This window comes from Anastrepha ludens, chromosome 3, assembly GCF_028408465.1.
Source record: "Anastrepha ludens isolate Willacy chromosome 3, idAnaLude1.1, whole genome shotgun sequence".
Taxonomy (NCBI): domain Eukaryota; kingdom Metazoa; phylum Arthropoda; class Insecta; order Diptera; family Tephritidae; genus Anastrepha; species Anastrepha ludens.
In genome coordinates this window covers 26,022,640-26,036,002 of record NC_071499.1, presented here as the reverse complement: position 1 = coordinate 26,036,002, position 13,363 = coordinate 26,022,640, and positions in this window count along the sequence as shown.

The following is a 13,363-nucleotide window of genomic DNA, read 5'->3' as shown; positions in this document are numbered from 1 at the left end:
TTGATGTTTTTGTTACTTTCGATGATAACGTCAGTACTACGGGTCTTATTACTGATGATGACATTGTTGCTAGTGTTTTGAACAGAAATACAGTCGACACTGTTGAGGAGGATGAACAAGGATAACGAGAACGTTATCGACGTTATGAGGATGAAGAGGTCGATGCATAGGAAGCTATACCCAAAAGTGCATTCGATAGCTTAGCATCTGTTGAGCGAAGTATTGATGGCTGCATTCGAAACTTGCGCAAACAAGCAAAAATAACCAATTATTTTAATAAAATCTAATTGAAAAAAATGTACAACTTTTTATTTTTTACATCCACCCCACTTCAGTGCAGTTTTATCATTATTTTGATGTAAACAGGTAAAAACAGTATTTATAACGCATTTTCTTTCAGAATTCTTTAAATTTCGTTTTACCAAGGTTTTACCAATAAGTACCTATAGCGAATAAATATATACAGGGCCCGCCATCTATGGCTACGGATTTGAATTAGGTATTATTTGAAGAATGGTAACACTTAGCTGTCATCTGATTTGACAGAAAATTAGTTTTATTCTTCCGCTGAACGAAATGGTTGTGTATACGCTCAAAGGACCGACCACCCAACGTGTTTTCGCTTCGCTTCATGGGCTTGGGATCGACTTGAAGAAGATGAAGACTTTTACCGAAAAATCATCTTTTCGGATGAAGCTCATTTCCATCTCGGCGGGTATGTTAACATGCAAAATTGCCGCATTTGGGGCTCAGAAAACCCGCACGCACTCGAAGAAAAGCCGATGCATTCACAACGAGTCACTGTTTGGTGCGGATTTTGGTCGATTGGTCCATTTTTCTTCGGAAATGAGCGAGGAGTGTTCGTAACCGTCAATGGAGAGCATTAACGGGCCATGTTGAACGAATTTTTGTTCCGAGAAATTGAAGAGGAGGATATTGGTGCCATTTGGTTCCAACAAGATGGCGCTACTTGCCACACAGCGAATGCTACGATCAATCTTTTGCGCACTGTCTTCGAAGATCGCATTATCAGCCGAAATTCTGATATCGTTTGGCCGCCTCGGAGCTGTGATTTGACGCCGTTGGATTATTATCTTTGGGGGGGCCATCAAAGACCAGTGTTATGCCAACAAACCAGCAACAATTGATGCACTGAAGACCAACATACGCGATGTCATAGCTGAAATACAGCCGCATACAATCGAAAATGTGTTGAAAAATTGGACCGATCGTATGGGATGGTGCATGGCTAGCCGAGGCAGCCATATGAATGAAGTTGTGTTCCATCATTAACCGGAAGGATTGTACTTCAAAATAAAAAAGAACAGTTTGGAAAAATATTGAGTAGTTTCTTTTTTATAGCATTTTTAATTCCGTAAAGTTATATGGCGGACCCTATTTAACGAAAAATTTTCTGGTATATATCGTTAGCAGTTACCGAATAGCTGTACAGTTTGTTATAAGAAATTTCGCGCTACCCGCCGACAACAATCCACATTTCTTGTGATCATTGAAAATGCATTTTGTATGTAATTAAATAACTCAATCCTTTATTTTTATTACTTGTTACTTATATGGATCAGATCATACATATGTATGTATTTATATATATGTATTTATATGCTCATATATAATATATAGTTTTTATTTTTTATTTACTTTTTTTATTTTATGCTGAGAAATCTGAATACAATTACATTTATGAAATTCTTAAGTGTTGCATTCAATGTTTCTTATGTTTTTCACATTCTTATATTTACGTGTATGTATGTATGTATGCAGATATATTTACTGTGGTCTGTTTTGGTAAATTTTTTTGCCAAATTGATGAAACTTTTTACCAGCTTTCATTCCATAGAAGGATGCATAAATATGAGCTGTTGCTTTGTTGCTGTTGATGTTGATATTTTTTTCAACTTAATTTTTACATTTACATACATTGTCAGATTGTTGAAAATTTGACTGCAAAAAGCGTATTCGTGCCAAAAAACAGCTGGTGTTGTTGCTATGCTTTCTTTTGCTTTCACTTTCTTCTTTTTCTTTCATTTTCTTCTTTTCTTGGCTGTATATCTAAACAAACTTCTATAGTTGAAAACCCGTTTTAGTTTATTTTTTTTTGCTTGACAGAAAAAATTATGTTTATGAAAATCTCGTATAAAAAATACACTATAAAATGTGCGAGTGTAGTACAGAAAAAAAATGCATATGAAATATTCGCTAACCTAGTTTGGAGTTACCTATGTATAATGAACAGTTAAAATATACAACTAAATTGAAAAGGCTGCCTAAATATGTCAGCAATTCCGTTAGTAATTACTTGTACGGTCTTATGCTGTTGGCAAACACTGTACACTGTTTAGTTGTCGCTTTAGGTAATTATGACTGTAAGTTGAAGGGGTGGACATGTTACTAAATTTTGAAGAATTGTTTTTTTAGTGCATTTTCAAAGGTTCATACAATGCGTTTTTACAAATTCTGAAAATTATTTAGGAATGTGTGATCATGGTTTTGATTTGAATGATTAATTTCCCTCACTATGGAAAACGAATGTTGCACAAACATGTACATTCATGCACATACATATATATGTACCTATGTATGTGTAAATGTTGGTTTGTAAGCACGAGTATGGGTGAATTTTTTCGCACATCTCCGTTTTGTTTTTTCGGCGAATTTCGATGATGGCTGACTGAATGATTAGTTTATTTCAAATATATTTTGGTCTTATTACTTTCTTCGTTTTTTTTTGCTGATAATTAAGTTTAATACTTCCTTAATTGGTTTTCCATTAATTAGTCATGTACATATTGTAGCGCCTGTAAGATTTAATCATTTTATTTCTTACAATAAATTTAAGTTTAATATTTTATTTTTATTTTCTTGTTGGATTCCAGCTACTGTTTTTGCCACTGCTACGGTTGTTAATTTCTTAATTTTTTTTCGAGCAACGAATAGTTGAAAAAGCAAATTTATGCAAAATACATACATATATGTATATGTATAGATGTAGTTTTAACTCATTTAAATTTAAAAAAATAAATAAGGCATACATGAAGTTCCTACAACTCGCCAACTGTTTAATTAATTTAGTTTACCAATTTAATTTTTCAGTTGAAATGCTGCTGAATGTAACTACATTTGGTATGAAGAATACTTTTGTCAATGTACAATTTCGAAAATAAGCTGTTTTCTTGCTGTGTTGTAAGTCTCACTTTCTAAGTTTTCACTTAATTTTGTCTTTATTATTTGCTTAGGTATATTACAAACTTTTTGGTTTTCATATTTTGGGTCATCCTGTATTTTTCACACAGAGATCTGCAATATTTTTGAAGTACTGCAATATTTTTGCACTCATTTGCAGTTTGAAGTATTTGTTTTTGTTTTAGTTTTAGTTGTTTTTTTATATGCAAAATTTATTTGGTGGGAGTAATCTGAGAGTTTTACTTGTTATCATTACTTATAATTGTATTTTCGCAATTTTCTTTACTCATAATATTTATAGCCTTTAAGGAGTGTGTGTGTGTGTATCATAATAGTTGGGTAATTGGTAACAGTAAATTTAATTAGTGGGTTTACAGATAAAAACTAGAAATTACGCTTTTGTAACATTATTTGAAGGCATTACATGTCGCTTTATTTTTCCAAAAAAAAAAAAAACCTAACTGAGCAAATTTTCTTTATTTTTATCAACGAAAAAAGAAAAAAAAGAGAGGCTAATTAGGGTAGGTAAATAGTTCATTTTAAGAGTCTCATTTAGGTAACCGGAACGACACAGATTTATTTCCGCTCAAGCACTGTCACTGCAGCCGCATTCCCCGTAATATTTAAGGGGAATATGTTTGTGCTGCTTTCAATAACAGCAACAACAGAGTCACATTTAGAACCGTTGTGAACACGTTTGAAAGCATACAGAACGTTGTGAATTCCGCAGATCGCTACTCGGCTCTTCGTGAATTTGACAGAATCCGCTATTGTGCTCACGTAAATGTAAATGCTCGTTTAGTTGTTAAATTTGTGGATTACAAACAGCTACATATTATATTTCCATACTCCTCCAAGGCACAACTACAAAGTTAGTTCTTGCTTGAATTCTCTAGTGTTAAATTCGAAATTTTAAATTTGTCTGTGGCGTGCATTTTGTCGTTGGCAAAGTATATTAAAGTGTGCCAGACTCCCGTGACTCGCTCTTTAGCTTTTGAAAAAAAAATAAAAAGAATTTGAATTTTTTTTGTCAACGCTCTCTGCATTCTCTCAAAGACTTCAAAGTAAAAGAATACAGTCACGAATTATCGGCCAATCTGCATTCAGTCGGCCTTGGCTAAACTTATTGAAAAGCTGATTTTACCGTAACTCTCTGCTACTTTTGGTCCAATCATCACCACAAGACAGCATGGTTTTATTGGTAGCCGTTCAACGTCAACTAACCTTTTCGCCTACACCGACTATCTACTGAACTCACTGAATACCAACACCTGTGTTCATAGCATCTATACTGATTTCAGTAAAGCGTTCGTTCGAGTTGACCATGACATCTTGCTATACAAGCTCTGGAAATATGGCGTCTGCGACAAAGCATTAGACTCGCTTAGGTCATATCTAGCTGGTAGACACCTGCAGGTCAAAGTGGATGGCCACCGGCTAACTCTGGTGTTCCGCAAGGTTCTCACCTCGATCCGATTTTTTTCAGCATATTCGTGAATGACTTCGGTAACGACTATTGGTAACGACTTCAACTCGGAGTACCTACTATTTGCAGACGATATTAAAGTTGATCAATTACTAGTGTGCTGGATAGTCATCTACTACAACAGGACGTCGATAATCTCTCTGATTGGTGCACAAGGAACAAACTAACAAACTGGATCTTAAGTTTAAAAAGTGTGCTGTGATGTCCTTCTCGAGATCGCACACTCCCTTACCTGCAGTGTACACACTCAATGGTGATAAAATAAGGGAGGTGGATGACATCAAAGACCTCGGTGTCACGACTGACACCAAACTAACTTTCCACAAGCACATAGACGGAATAACCCAGAGAGCTTTTAAGATACTCGGATTTAAACCTAGGAATAGTAAGGACTTCAAGAATCCCTACTCCCTGATTTGTCTTTTCAAAACTCTAGTTCTTCCAATACTGGAGTACGGATCCATTATCTGGTATCCATACACTGAAGCAGGCATTACTAGAATTGAAAGAGCGCAGCGTAAGCTCTGCAAGACCTTAGCCTTCCATCATTCATCATCAACACTCGGTGCAACATCAACAGTCTGCAGGCTCGCCGTCGCATAAGTGATCTGGCGTTCTTCTAAAGTGGTAAATGGTATTATGGATGCCCTGGAAGTACGCAGCTCCTTCGAGCTTGCCCCGGCTGGTCTCACTCTTAGGAATAGTCGTCTACTAAAAACAGTCGCTACCTACAAAAGCCCGTGCAATAGAATAGCCATCAGCGTCAACTCACTTCATGGTGTTCTCGATTTCTATGGTGGAACCTACGATACTTTTCTGCGAAATGCCCAAAATATCATCCTTTAGTAATACCCTGATTTTTCTCAAGAACCTTCTGTCCCATAATCTTTATCATTGTATTTCTTAACAGCCCTCTATAAATTCTGATTCTGTACTCTCTTTTTTATTTGTATGTATATTGCCGATTGGCGTTTGTTTAATAAAATAATAAAAGGTAAATAGGCAAAAGGTATGTTATAACGGGTCACTGCGCTATTGGCACCCTAGCCAGTAGAATGGGTGTACCCATATGATCTCTCCAGGAGTTGTGGAGATGAAGAAGAAATTGAGTTGGTATAACTCCGACTGTGTCCTCTGTGAACGTCCTCCACTTCAAAGAAGCCGGGCCAAATATGTTGGCGATTATTTCTTTGAAGACCTGGGAATTTAGCAAAATGTCTCAATGGAGCGACTGGTTACTTTCTTAAAAATGCTTCAGTGGTTTCAGCAACTTAGTTAGGGGATGAAAATTAAATGCAGGCATCACCATGGGCATTAGGGCCACCGAGTGTTTAGTCTTAGACAAGTAACTTGGTAGCCCAACCTAACTTAAAAGGTAAATAAAGTGTGCCAATTTAGGGAACAGGTAAAATTATAAAAAAAAGTTAGAAACCTGCTCTACTGCTGCTAACTTGTTGATGAGCCTTGCATTCTTATTTTGTTTTTTTTTTGTCTTTGCATTAACACACATCAGTCGCTGATGTCCATTTAACCAGAATATCGTTGCTTTTTGTGCGAAAAATGTTAAGAATAATAAATATTTTTTTTGTATATATTTTTCAATGAATTATGACTTGTTTTCAATAAATATACAGACTTTTCTTACATTTTCCGTTCTTTTATTGCATTTTTTCCAAGAACTGATGCGTGTTAAACTAGCCTAACTTTTTGCTTGCAAATCTTCACTATTTTGACATTTTCTTCTTAGTTATCTCACCTATCTCATCTACATTCACGGCACGGTAGAGTAACACTCAATTTTGCACGCCAATTTGCGCAAATTTGCGTTGTGTTACTGTCCTCAAGACTGGTTTAGTTCTTCGAAGTTTAATAAACCTCAAAAATTCATGGATGCCTTGCTCAACCCTAATTCACCAGACAACCAAAGAAATTATGATGCAATGAAAGCCTGCGTGCACTCGCCAAAGCGGGGTATTGACAGTTATAGTTTTCGATGCTTTCGACTTTCGCGTCGTAATGGCAGCTGCGCTAAGAGTCATTTGCTGCCAAGCCCATTTTAGGGAATGCACCCGTGTAGGCAGTGGCCGGTGGCAATTCCAGTCGCCTGACGAAGCAACGAGTGCTCGAACTGAATCATATCGCTAGCTATTTTCGTGCTGATTGGAGGTTAGATTTTGCATGCTGTCCAGCAGCTGAGCTTCTATTTGCTCGCTTGACCGTGCAGAGTACAAAATGCATATGCTTTCTCTCGCAACCCTGTTAGTGTGCTAGATGCACTTTGCTTTAAACTAGCACTTTTTGGAACTAACAGCCAGTTTCTCATTTTGTAGTATCGTTAATTGTAATATAACAACATCGTTTATTGTGCCGAATTTGCTTGCGACCTCTTTTTCCACTTCTTTAAATAATATTTCTTCTTTTTTTTAAACATTGAACTTTCTTGGCTGACGGTAAATTGCAAATGTTAAAATTATGTTTCAAAAAGAGGTAGAAATCGAGTTTCCAAAAAGAGTACGAGAAGAGAACAGTTTATTGCTATGCTAAGAGCTCTGCAAACAGAAGCCACTGTTCTATGAGCTGAGAATGTTAATAAAGATTGTGTTGTTAATGAACGTTTGCTGCTTTTGTTGTTTCAAAGACTCTCTGGTTTCAAAGTATTTGCGGAGAATGTTAATAAACTATATTATTCATTATTCTGTTAATGACTCTGCAAACAGAAGCAGAACTGTTCTATCAGAGAGTGCTAATGAAGATTGTGCTGTTAATGAACGTACTCTCTGGTATTGTTGTTTCAAATACTCTCTGTTTAGATTTCTTTTAATAAACTCTGTTATTCGTTATTTGATTGACGCCTCAGCAACCAAAAGCAAATGCAGAGAGCGTTGATATACTGAGAGGAGCGCATGTAAATTGCGTTTTCTGCGTGGGTTTTGTGGAAATAATGAAGAAATATCATGATTTTTGAGGCTCACCTGTCAATTTACGTGGTAATACACTTTCCACACTAACTCAGGGGAGTTGATTTTTATTTTTATCTACTGCCATGCGTGAAATGACTTTTGACTAAAAACGCTTGGAAGTTACTAGACATACATAATGCCACTAGAAAGGATTCAACGACTCGCTGCTCTGTGCATAACAGGAGCGATGAAAATCACTCCAACGGTGGCACTGGAAATGATTCTCAGCATGCCACCTATTGACCTTATGGCAAAAAACCTTGCAGCGAAATCCGCGAGGAGGTTGGTGGCTGCTGGAGTATTCATCTGCAGAACCTGTGGTCACAGCTGAATAGGAAAGTGGAGCTCAGGTTGCACAGACTACATTACTCCGTACTTTAGTTGGGAGAGAAGGTTTCGCATTACAATTGAAGAGGAGGGATGGCACAAAGGCATGAAGCCTGGCCATAGAACTCTTCACATCTATACAGACGGCTCTAAAACTTCAGATGGAGTGGGAGCGGGTATTTACTGCTCAAAAAAAGGGATAAGGCAGCCTGTCAAGCTGCCAGACCACAGCAGTATTTTCCAAGCGGAAGTGTTTGCTGTGGTGAAAGCCGCGGAGCTAGCATACACTAGAACAAGAAAGAACTCAACAATTAATATATACGTGGACAGTCAAATAGCAATAAGCTCATATTGTATTAAGTCCAAAAATGTTCGACGGAGCAGGGAGGCCATAGAAAGGCTAGCCGCAAACAGTAGGCTGCATATCCATTGGGTGCCTGGTCACAAAGGCATTATGGGGAGCGAAATAGTAGATGAGAAAGCAAAAAGTGCTCTTAGACTACCATTTGAACAAGAGAACGGCATACAAAAACCGCTAAATACTATATAAATACAACGAAATGGACGACTACATGAAAAGGCGAGTGAAAGATAGATGGACTAATCTAACCACATGTAAAACAGCAAAAGTCATGTGTAGAATTAACTACAAAAAACTGACTCAATTCGTACTGACGCTCTCGCGAAGGGACTGCAGAACTATCATAGGTATGCTAACAGGTCATAATCTATATGCGTACAAGATAGGAACTGCTAACACGGACAAATGCGGGAAATGCAGAGAGGATGTTGAGGAAATTTTAGAAGATCTTCTGTGAGTTTGTCCGGCATTATTAAAAACGCGTTTAAAATGCCTGGGAGCCCCATTGTTTGAGAGTCTGGATGACCTCCCAAAAGCGGATCGCCCAGCGCTGCTTAGATTCACCAAAAGCGCTGACATCCTACATGATGTCTACTTGAGGTAGTCATAGAGGTCGGTCTCCATCTGGTATCGCTAGGGGCCAAAAGGTCTATGCGTGGCTTGTTGCGCGCATATTGATGCTTAGCAGTGTTTTCTGTCATCACGAAGTAACCGTCGAATGTTTTAAAAATAAAGATTTTTTATTATTAAACCTTTTTTCTACTGTGCATAATTGCTTTGCTGTATTAGCTAAAAAATATAGTTGAAAGTTCAAATTAAAAGTTGATAAAAAGTAATACAAAAATAATTTCCAAAACCTATGGACTCGTTCTTCTTATGACTTTTAAGAATTCCTTTTTTTTTCGTTACCTTTTTTAATAATACTTTTCATATCCTACAATTATTTTGATATAGCTTTTTGTTGTCATGCAGTTGTTTTTCATAGCCACTTAAAATTTTATCGTGTCCAGCACAATTTTCTGTTACATATTTCAATAATCTCCAAAGCCAGCCTGGCGAAGCCAAATTTGCGGCAAATGAGGAAGCTATAACTTTTTTTTCTATTCCTATTGCTTACTCTAGTCACACTATTATCAAAATTGTCAGGCTTGCGAAACGGTGTAGGAGGGAGTTAACAGCTGAAAAGTAAATAAATAAATTGAAGCATTATACTCTGTATAGGTACAGTGTGCCATTTTCGACAAAATACGGTTATCTGTTGGAAATTGTTTGACGTTGGCCTTGTTCGTATATTTTAACGGTTTATAGGTTTTTTTCAATGCCTTTGTAGGGCTAGCGTTTTCTGCACTGTTGTTGTTTTTTGCCTGTATTTTGGTAGAATAATTTTCAGTTGCCAATTCAGCTGAATTTGTTGTTTTCATAACTCCCAAATTTAAGTAAGTTTATCCAAATAATTTACGCGCAAATATTTCGTAATTTTTTCTTTACACTTTGCTTGTTCTTTGCTCTAACTGTTTTTAGAAGTTTTGTTTTTTTTATTTTTCTTTTACATGAATTAAGTGTAAATTTTAGGTTGTCTACAGTTGTTGAATTTAGTTTTTATCGTTTTAAATTCAAATAAATTGTATTTTTAGTATAAAAATCACGTAAAAAATTTGTTTGCCAATTACAAAAATAATTAGTATAAAAACATTTTTAATATACTTTACATATTTTTGCATTTTTTGCATTTTTTCTACATGCTTTTGTTTTTTGTTATTATTCTTCATAAGTACAAATTGAATATTTTTTTTCTTTGTTTGTGTATAATAAGTATGCATGTGTGTGTAGTTATTTACTTTTAAGTTATTTTTACAGCTACTATTTTTGTTAATTTCTAATATTTTTGTTTTGTTTACTAATTTGATATATTCAGTTAAGTTGTACCATTACAAATATAAATATATATTCATAATTTACATGCATGTATGTATGTATGTTTGTATGTCAAATAGAAATGTGAATAAAAAATCTACAAATGTTACAGGCTAATAGTAAAAATTTAAAAGTTCTCTTATCTTACATTTTCCTTTGTATTTTTGTATGTACGCTTTAATTTGCTTTCGGAAAGATAAAAAAGAGACGAAAACCAAAAACACTTCATCTTTTATTTTTGCTTTTACTATATAATAAATTTGATTTTTTCGCAAGTGTCCGTATGAATTTTGTGTTTTTTGTTTATTTATTTTTTTGTGGTTTCCTAATTTTATGTCTTATTTTTGCTTCATTTATTTTTCTTTTGCAATTTATCGTCAAAATAATTTTAATTGCTTGAATGCTGATTTATTTTTGTTTTTGTTCTTTAGTTTTCTGCCATCTATTTGGTATTGTACAAAAGGAATCACACTGAGATTGCTTGGGTAAAATTCGCAAACAGATAAGATGCGTAGGTAAGTCATACAGTGGAATACTTTTTTGTTAGGGCTTTAACACACACATATACAATCGTATAAATTTATAAAAATGTCGCATTTTAATGTCTTTTAGTTGAAAATTTCATATTTGAAGTTTCTATTAATTTTTGAATTTTTTTATAGGATACTTTTTTGTATTTTCTTCATTAAACAACCGATCGTTTTAGTTTTATTGATCATATTTTGGGTGTATGTATGTCTGTATGCCTGTATATGTGTAAGTGAAGGTCTTAAATGTATATATGTATATATAGGTATATAATATCGTGGCATAATATTAAAAAAGAAATATAGAGCGTAAACAAACCCAAGTACGTAAATATAATTAAATTGAAATAAATGAAAAAAAAATGTTTGTTGTATAAGAATTTTAAAAAATATTTAAGAAGTTTTTAAAATTAAAAACAACAAAAAAACATACAAAAACATACAAAAATTTAAAACACATAAAAAAATGTTTGTTTGCATAAAAAACAACAATACCAAAAATTATAAAAAAAGTTATTTATTTTATTTATTAAAAAAACTTTTGGTTAGCATACAAATATTAAAAATCAAATAATGTAATATTATTAAAAAAATTTTTTTTTGCATAAAATTCTCTCAAAATAAAAAAAAGTAATATTAAAAAAAAAAAATTTTTTTTGGTAACAATTTGAAAAATTTAAAAATATTTGTTTTTTTGGATAAGAAACATTTAAAAAAATGTTAACAAAATTAAAAAAAAAATATTATTAAAAACAAATTTTGTTTGTTTCCATAAAACACTTTAAGCATTAAAGAAATATTACTATTAAAAAAAAATTTTGTTCGCAAAAATTAAAAAAAAAATTTTTTTTTGATAAAAAATATTAAAAAAATTAAAAAATTCCGAATTTAAAATTTCGAACAAATTTGTTCTGTTTGTATAAAAACTTAAAACTTTCAAAAAAATTTTTTTTGCATAAAATTAAAAAAAAAGTTATTTAAAAAAGTTTTAAGAAAATTAAAAAAAAAGTATAAATACAAATTTAAAACATTACAAAAAATTATTTTTGTTTGCATAAAAATTTGAAAAACTAAAAAAAAATTTTTTTTTGGATAAAGAATATAAGAAAAGAAAGAAGAAGAAAAATTTTATTTTGTTTCTATAAAGACTTATGTAGGAATCAAAGCAACCCTTGATTGTAAGAATCATAGAAAGCCATGTACATTTTGTTCAATCGTTATTCTTAGTTTTCATATATGTATCTATAGTTAGTTGAAATAAAGCAACCGTAGCATTTACACGTGCGTTTCCTTTTTCCGGATATATAAAGGTAACATAACCTTACAACTTAAAACATAAAAAAAATTTGTTTTGTATCAAATTTAAAAAAATTATTTGAAAAATTTTTAAGAAAATTTGCAAATAAAATATTAAAACATTAAAAAAAGTTTTTTTTTGTAATATTAATATATTAAAAAAATTTAATAAAGACTTAAAACGTTCAAGAAAATTTTTTGTTAGGCCATCAGCTAAATTTTAAAAATTAAAAAAAGTAATATTATTAAAAAAATTTTTGTTTGCATAAAAGATTTTCAAAAATTAAAAAAAGTAATATTATTAAAAAAAAAAATTTTTAATTTCATTTAAAAAATGTTTAAGATTTAAAACGTCCAAAGGCGTGTTTTGTTTGCATAAAAATTGAAATAATTGAAAACAGTTTTTTTTGTATAACATTAAAGAAAATTTAAAAAAATTTTAAGAAAATTAAAAAATAATTTTTTAAGAAAATTAAAAAAAAAATTGCGAATAAAAATTTAAAACATTAAAAAAAATTTTGTTTGCATACAAATTTTAAAAACTAAAACTTTTTTTTGATAAAAAATGTGTATTCGAGCGGCAGCCCGTACTAATAGGTTAGGTAACGCGCTAAACAAATCGAAATCTTTTTTCCGGGCACTATCTTTTGAAGGCGGTGGCACCTTGTGTTGGTGTCCTTAAATCGAGGTAAGTTATTTCAACTTTGTTTTCCCATCATCGTCTCTTGAAAATTGTACCAAAATTTCAAGTCCATTCGGGCAAAATTGACGAAGTTACGAGTGTTTAAGTTCCAGGCTGGGTTACCTCGTATACTGTGTTTGGATCGTTTTGAAATTTGACACAGTACTTCTTCACACAATTTACCAAGTATCGTCGTGCGTTTTTTTAAATACGCATTTATCTTACAATCCACTGGGAAGCCACGAAATTGTAAGATTCATAAGTATTTAAAACTTTAAATTTCGTGGCTGCCCAGACTGGTGAACTGTGTACTGCCGCCTACACATGTCATTATAACGTTCACGATCCTCCTACCCTCAAGAGAAGAGTGGGAACGGGACGATGTAAGACAGGACGAGTCCATTCATGTATGCACAGATGGCTCTAGGCTCGAGGGCAGGGTATGCGGAAGTGTATACTCCGAGTATCTGGGGATCTCCTTCAGTTTTCGCCTTCTTGACAACTGTAGTGTCTTTTAGGCGGAACTGATGGCAAAGTGTGATGTGCTACCTGGACATTTTCACGGACAGCCAGGTGGCTATAAAATTTCTCACAAAACAGTCGACAACT